This window comes from Vidua macroura, chromosome Z, assembly GCF_024509145.1.
Source record: "Vidua macroura isolate BioBank_ID:100142 chromosome Z, ASM2450914v1, whole genome shotgun sequence".
Lineage (NCBI taxonomy): Eukaryota > Metazoa > Chordata > Aves > Passeriformes > Viduidae > Vidua > Vidua macroura.
The window spans coordinates 9,750,901-9,758,939 of NC_071611.1; positions in this window are offsets into that span (position 1 = coordinate 9,750,901).

Below are 8,039 nucleotides of genomic sequence, written 5' to 3' on the forward strand. Positions count from 1 at the left end.
AATTTTCTGTATGCAGGAAGAATCTTCTCCCCAGAAATAATCATTGTAGTCAGTAAGACCACATGCCATGGCTCTTGTAGGCCAGAACTCAGCAGAACACTCTCATATGTAAACACTGGACTTAAACACTGGACTTAAAGTTCTTAAGATTTACACCCTTGCAATAGGGCTGAAACACATTTTTACAAAGCCTACCAAATTGAAGGAGGGTTGTCAGTAAGATTTAGACTTCCTGGAGCACTGAAAAGAGCACTGGCTGTTTAAAGCAAGAGAAGACAACAACCAGAAGACAAAGCATTACACCTTTCCAGCATTTCTGTGTACTGCTGACTGGGCTGCAGTAGGTAGAGGATTCCTTATTTGTCCCTGGCTGACTTAGAATCTTAGGCATAGCCAGAGTTTCCGTGGTGTTACTGCTGTAACACAGAGTCAGTCCCCCACTATTTTAAATTTGAGGTGTTTTATATCATTAGTAGCGATGATCTACTCTTGTTAGGACCCAAAACTGATGTTGTAGTTTTGAATGGAATGTTGCAAAGATGACAGAATGCTTGAAACACTGACACATTTGGTGTACCACTTCTCATACTTGACAGTTACAAAGTAATCCTCTGTTTCTCCTCACTTTATAGCCTCTTCAGGCCCTCACTGGAAGACTGGACTTAGGTATTGTTATACTTCCAGTTTTTGTGTTCTACACAGAAAGTGGGATATTCTTAAGGTTCCCTTGTCTTAGGGTTGAGTATGTCTAGGCAAACCCACACTCTCTAGGTTTCCTTCATAACATTTGTTTGGAGGACTTGCCAAATTTCACTGAGAGATTCAGTGGTGCTCTTTCCAGCTCTTTTAAATCAAGTGTCAAATATTGTATTGGTGGTTTTTCATGAACAGGATGGGACTGCTGGATTATGTTTCTTGAGCTTTATTGCAGCATCAGCCTCATTACATGGTTGAGACAATAACAGATGGCAGCAGCTCACCTCCTGCCAGCAGCAGCCAAAAATTTCTTTGTTACAGAGCATTTAAAAAAAACTTTTAAGCTAATAGAGTATTGCTAAAGCTTACAGACAATTGTTCTAGCCAATTACTAAAAGTACCTGTACACCTGCTTCACACAATGCTTGCTTGTTTGCTCTCTATTAACAATACACAATATTTCATTATTGAGCTTAAAACCTCCTATCTTGCTAAGGATATTTTCTACAGTCTTAAGGTCTATCTTAGCCAAGCCTAAAACTCAAGCTATTGTTTCATGTCCTTGCTAGCTCTACTAGTGTAACTTTTCCTACTTTCAGACTTTGCAGCTGCAGCTAGTTCTGTTTTCTGTTCTTTCTGTTTCTAAGGCCTGCTTTTACAGCTTTCTGGAAATCATTTTACCTTCCCTATTTCCCAGATTATATGGAGGCAAAACTCGAGGCTGCAGTTGTCCTCTACAGCAGGTCTTGTGGAAAGTCAAGCATTAAAATGGGTTTGTAGAGAGAAATAAATGGGCAAAGGTGTATTTGCTGTTTTTTCACTGTTAAGGATAGCTGGAACATTGCTAAGTTTTCTACCTGGGTAACTGAAACTGAAACCTGCAGTTGTTTCTGTCTTTTTTTTTCTGGAAGGTACTAAATGAGAAAGCATTAGAAGATGCTTATAGAATTTTTTTCTAATAAAGAATTAAGAACATGCATGTAATTTGCATCAATAAATACTGTTGACTTGTTCAAGCACTCGGCTCAGTCTATGAGTATTCTACACTTTCACATGGAAATCTGTATAAATGCCTTGTGTTCTATCTCCTGGTTTTTAAATTGTTTTTTTAATTTGTTTTTTTTTTTTTTTTTTTTTTTTTTTTTCTTGTTGTGGTTTTTTTAATAATGGCATTCAAGAACATTCTCTCAAGATGAGCTCTGGAGTTGTTTACTTTCTATATAAGAACATTAATTTCTGGCTTGAATTACAACCTGAAGTCAGAGGCTGAGTTGGTCTTTTCCCACTTAGCTACAGAGTGTAAGTGGAAGGAAATGAATGAATGAATTCTGAACAGGAAAGATGTGCTGGAGGAAAGAGGAAAGAATTTAGTTTTAGACAAGAGCAGGGAGAAAACAAAGATCTTGACTAACTAGTTCAACTTTAATTTAGGAATTCACTAGTTGTCCATCAGAAGTATGCATAACTGTCATCCATTATGTTACTGTGCTTTCTCCTGTTGCTCTGCCAAACATTAAAAGGTGGGAAATTGAATCAAACTGAGAGCATATGTCATGAGTACCTAATAAAATCAGAATATGTTGAATACCTAATTAAAAAAAAAAAAAAAAAAAAAAAAAAGTGAGTTAGAGTTTGTTGATAACCTCTGTATTCATTGGACCCTGCTGATAAAATATCACTTCAAAGTTTTTGGATGAAATCCGTATAAAAATTATTCAAGGCTTAGTTATGCTACAGCCTTAGAACAGAGAGAGGAGTTCTTAAAACTGATAGAGCATATATCCTGTCCAGGAAGTGTAAATGGAGGTATGGAAGGTGTCTCCACTCTTTTTATCTCATGTCCCATTTGGTCATACAGTATTCTTGTACTCAACTTGAAGGTTAAAAGTCGTTTTATATGTGAAGGGGCACCTTCAGTACTTGGTATGTTCAGAGCAGTGAAACACTAAAGTAACAACTTAGTACCAAAATGGATGTCAGTTCCAGGAAAAGTGATAGCCAAACAGCTAAGAAAAAGTGATCAGAGTTCACAGGTAGCACTGTGGAAAAGAAAGCACCTGCACCAGATTTTGCATTCTCTGGGCAGTAAAAGGCATCAAGAAAGCAGAGCAACTAAAACAGTACAGAAAAAGACCTCTTAAGATTAAGTACTGGAAAAATATGTAGAAGTGCCCTAGTAAAATATTTTTGTAATCTAAAAACAGCACCAGAGATAAGTGTAAAAGATAATATACTCTTGAATACCATTATTAAAAATCCCTTCCACTGGATAGACAAAAATAGATATTGCTGGGATCTGGAGAGAAGATCAAACATGGCCTATGCGTTGCAGACCCTTCCAAGTGCTCAGTTTCTATCTGCAGATGTAAAAGATAGAATATTTGGAACATGACAGCAGAATTTCAGAAGTGGTGATAATGCCACTAAATCAAAAGCATGGTTATTGTTATCTCTTAGATTTGAAACTAACTCCTAAATGGAGGATCACAAATTGCTAGTGCTATTTGGATGTTCTTTGATATAGTTCCAAGCAGACGCAGAGAGGAGTACAACCTTGTTTTGTTGCCTGAGTGGATGTTTATCTAGGATACTTCTGAGGGGTGTGCCATTCTATCCAGTAATTAAAAAACATACTTTCTGACTAATCCATCATTGTAATTTTATTCATCAAGATTCAGATTTCTTATACAATTCCCTGGTACTTAATTGAAACTTTGGACCTATATAGTCCTCCAAATAGACAGGATATAAAATAGGCATGTCCTCATACGCAAAGTCTAATAGAAATCATTCTTGTAGCATCATAAATTTCTCTTATGCAGGAAAAAAATTTAAAAGTGGGTGAAATAATGAAGGAACTCATCAGTTACTACCTCTTATTATGGTAATACCATATGGCTACCTCTTATAAGGTAAATGTTGAAATCTAGTATGAATTCTTTAAATAGATCTCATTTACTAGGGAACTCCTTGGGTACAATCTAATATACCAATCTAATATCCCAATTGAACTTCAGAATGTCCTTAGACATCCTAGATGTTTCCCATATTTCTCATGGTGTAGTGAAAGGAGAAGAAACCTCTAGCTCTTGGGAAATGGGGAGCATTTGGAACTGCAGCTAAAAATAGTATTCCATTTTGGCACATGGAATGACAAGGGATGATGACAAGGGCATGTCTGTATTTTCAGAGGAACGCATCTGGCAGTCAGCATGCTCAGAAACACTTCTGCAGGGTGATTGGAGGTGTGGCAAAAGAAGAAATAACAAAACAAACAAATGAGCAACTCGTGGCTTCTTTTCTTCTGATGTGAACTTAGTGCTTGCAACAGTGCAGTCTTGGAAATTAATCTCTCACTTATACAGCCCTGAAAAGTAGTGAAATCCAAGAAATGTCCATGTTGTGTTGCTTGGGGCCCTCACCTTAGTGCTGGACATGTCCCACTATATAGATGAAAACACTCTTAAGTTCTTCTGTTATGTCTTCTGGATGTCCTATAATGTTGCTGATTTTAGGAACTCTCTAAATACAGAGAGTCTTAGAAAGGAAATACTTTTAATTCCGTGCAGAGTGAATGGTGGGTATTTTTCACAGAGCACGCATGTCAAGGAGTAAAAAGCAAGAGAATTTAGGCATTGAAATCTACATAAACTCACCTTCTAGTACGTAGTTACACCTACATATTGCATAATTGTTTAGCTTGGGCCACTTTATAAAATATGAGTCACTGTGCCTTTGTGGGCTTCTTTGGGGCTCTGTGGTGGTCTGTGTTTTGAGGAGGTTCCCCCTAGTCAGTTTTGAGCAACATTCAGTTCAGTATGCACAGAGCTCCAGGTTGAATGCCAAAGAAGATGTGATTTGTAACACAGCCCCACATCTTTTAAGAAAACAGCAAAACAGGTCATAAAATACAAAAGCTTTCCATAAACATTGAGCAACATCTGCTTAATACACCTGATAGCATCTTTTTACATTCAACAGAGAGGTTAAAGGTGAGAATGATATCATCTGGTTCCATCTGCAACAGAGATCAAAAGAAGGGACAGTGAATTCTGCTTAAAGACTCAGATCTTAAAAATACAGAGAATTCTAATTAAAATACAGAGAATTCTGCTTAAAGACATCGATAAGACTTCCAACTGCTGGTTATTTATTTATATGGACAATGGCTGACTTGACTGATCATTTTTATAAGTCAAAGAGCCAGTAAAAAGTAATGCTACTCAATCATCATTCTCTTGAAGTTCTATGAATGACAAAGTCTGGAGACCCCTTTTGGAAATCTAGGTCCAGGAGTTGTACCTAGGGCTGCAGTACAGCTCAGGGATGTCAGAGTCAGGATCAGAGTGCAGGACATGGTGTCTTTTGCTTCCCCACTCAGGCTGCTCGAATACACTGCTGTTCAGTGAGCCAGAGAATGGCAGGCTGTATAGACGCCCTCACTGATGTTGTCTAGGTTAGCACTCTGCAAATGCATTGCTAATATATTCTTTTACACGCCGAAAGGAAAATAATTTTGAACAGAGAAATGAAATCAGCCGTTACCTTGTCATGGTGTACGGTAAACGTAATTATGTGTCCTTGCAGTGGGTTTTTCTCCTTTGACTTTGCAGTGCTGCCACATCACCTGAGGGAAAATGGCTTAGAATAAGTATGTAATTTCCATTACTTCCTTCCCTGTCTGTATGTTTAAAATTCTTCCTCCTCCCCAACAAATCTCAATTCTTTGAAATGCAGCTATCAAGAGGAAGATAACCATAAATAAGAAACAGTACTGTCTCCAGTCTAGGGTTTGATGAAAAATAGAGAATGGTCTCCCTCTACTTCTTTCTTAGACTCCTGCCTTTTGAGAAAGATTAAGACAGGCTGTCTGAACTGCAAGGAACACATTGAGATTGTGCTGTGACCCTTTGACAGACACCCAGTTGGGCAACAGACAATATTTTTTTGCCAGAGCAAGCTTGTTGTAAACATCTCAGCAAAAAACTACTAATTTCTAGATGAATCACTTGAAATGAAAGCCAGGGCAGGAGCAGGAAAACTGGGGGAAAAAATATTTCAGTAATAATCCTCAAAAGACAAATATTCATGGAAGCATAGCACACTGTAGGATCAGTGCTGCTTGCAAAACTCTTCTGCATCTCTGGGGTTGCTGAGTTAGCAGGGTTGATTGACAGGGCTTTAAGCCAGGTTTGAAAGGGGAAAGAGACAAGACCAGGCTCACTGGACATGAGCCTGGGGGACACACCTGTGTTGGGCATGGCATGGACAGCCCAGCTGAAGTGCATCTGCACCAATGCACCCAGCACAGGTCACAAACAATGGAAGCCATTGGCAGCAGGAGGCTGTGATGCAGTTTTCACCATGGGAATGTGGTGGGATGACTGGAGTGCTGCAGTGGATGGCTACAAGCTCTCAGAAGGGACAGGTGAGGAAGGAGGGGCTGTGGGGTGGCTCTGTACACTGGGGAGGGTTTGGCTGTACAGAGCTCAGGGACAGTGGGCATAAGGCTGACTGCCTGTGGGTGACAGTCAGAGGGATGGCCAACAAGGCAGAGATCCTGCTGGGAGCCTGTCACAGACCACCCAGCCAGGATGAGGTGAAATATTCTATCAGTGGATGTTTCATGATCACTAGCCCCTGTTCTTGTGGGAGACTTTAACTTGCCAAATGTCTGCTGGAAACGCAGCAGTGGAGAGGAGACAGTCTAGGAGGTTCCTGCAGTGTGTGGAAGGTAAATTCCAGACACAGCTGGTAGGGGAACCTACCAGGGCATGCCCGGCCAGACCTGCTGTTCACAACCAGAGAAGGGCTGTGGGACATGTGGTGGGCAGAGACCATCTTGGGTGCAGCAACCATGGAATGATAGAGTTTCTTTGCTCTTGCTAAAGTAAGGAAGAGGGTGAGTAAAAGCTCTACCTTGAGTATACTGGGGGCAGACTTGGTCCTGTTCAGGACACTGATTCAGACAATCACTTGCAAAACAGCCCTTAATAACAAGGGGGTCCAGGAAGGCTGGACATAATTAAGAAGAAAATCTTAAATATGCAGGAGCAGGCTCTCCCTATTTGCTAAAACACAGCCTGACTGAACAGGAAGTTTTTACTGGAACTCAGATAAAAAGGAGAGTTTGCCACCTTTGGAAAAAGGGGCAGGCAACTCAAGAAAAGTGCAAGAATGTCAATAGGTCATATAGAGAGAATATTAGTTAGGCAAAAGCTCGGCTAGAAGTCAATCTGACCAATGCTGTGAAAGATAATTAGAAGTGCCTTTATAAATATATTAACAACAAAAGGATGGCCAAGGGAAATCTCAATAATTTATTGGATGAAGAGTGAGAAAATTGTCACCAAGGAAGAGGAAAAGGCCAGGTTGCTTGATTCCATCTCTGCCTCAGTTATTAACAGAGAGCCCAGTTATGCTGAGGGCAGGCAGCCCCCTGAGCTGGCAGACAGGGATGGAGAACAGAACAGACCCCATGCAGTCCAGGAGGAAGCAGTTAATGACCTGCTGTGCCCTTGGACACTCACAAGTGCATGGGACTGCATGGGATTCTCCCAAGTACTGAGGGAGGGCAGGAAGAGCTCACCAAGCCACTCACCATCATTTATCTTCAGTCCTGGTTAACCAGGGAGGCTCCAGACAACTTGAGGCTGGTCAGTGTGATGCCCATCTACAGGAAGGGTTGGAAAGAGGATCCAGGGAATACAGGCCTGTCAGCCTGACCTCAGTGCTGGGGAGATTTATGTACTACATTATCTTGAGGGACATCAGGCAGTGCTTACAGGACAACAAGGGGGTTGGGCCCAGCTGTTGAACATGGCACTTAATGCTGTGGTTTAGTTGATGAGGTGTCTGGTCAAAAGTTGAACTCAAAGGATGATCTGTGAGGTCTTCTCCAGCCGTAATGATTCTATAATTAGGAGTTGTCAAGAAACTTCTTCTTTAACCTAATAAAAATGTAAGGACATTAAATGTCTTATGAAGGGAATAATTTGTGAAACTGAAAAGTACCCAAATTCAATGCATACACATAGAGTATGTCTTTCATCCATCTTTCACCCCAAACAAAATATGTCACACTGTAGTAAAAGCATGACCTCAAAAGAACGAAATAAGTGCTGAATCCAAGAATATTTGTAGAGTTAATTAAATTAACATCATTGTTGCATTCAAGAAAATCAGAGTAGCATTAGATGCACTTGAAAATAATACAGCAGAAAATATATTCTGTTTATACAGTTGTCAGTTCTTTCCCTTTTCTTAAGAGGTTCTGAATCTTATTTTCATATTTCCAGTTTGTTCAATTATCACTGAAGTATTGATTCTTCTTACCACGGAGT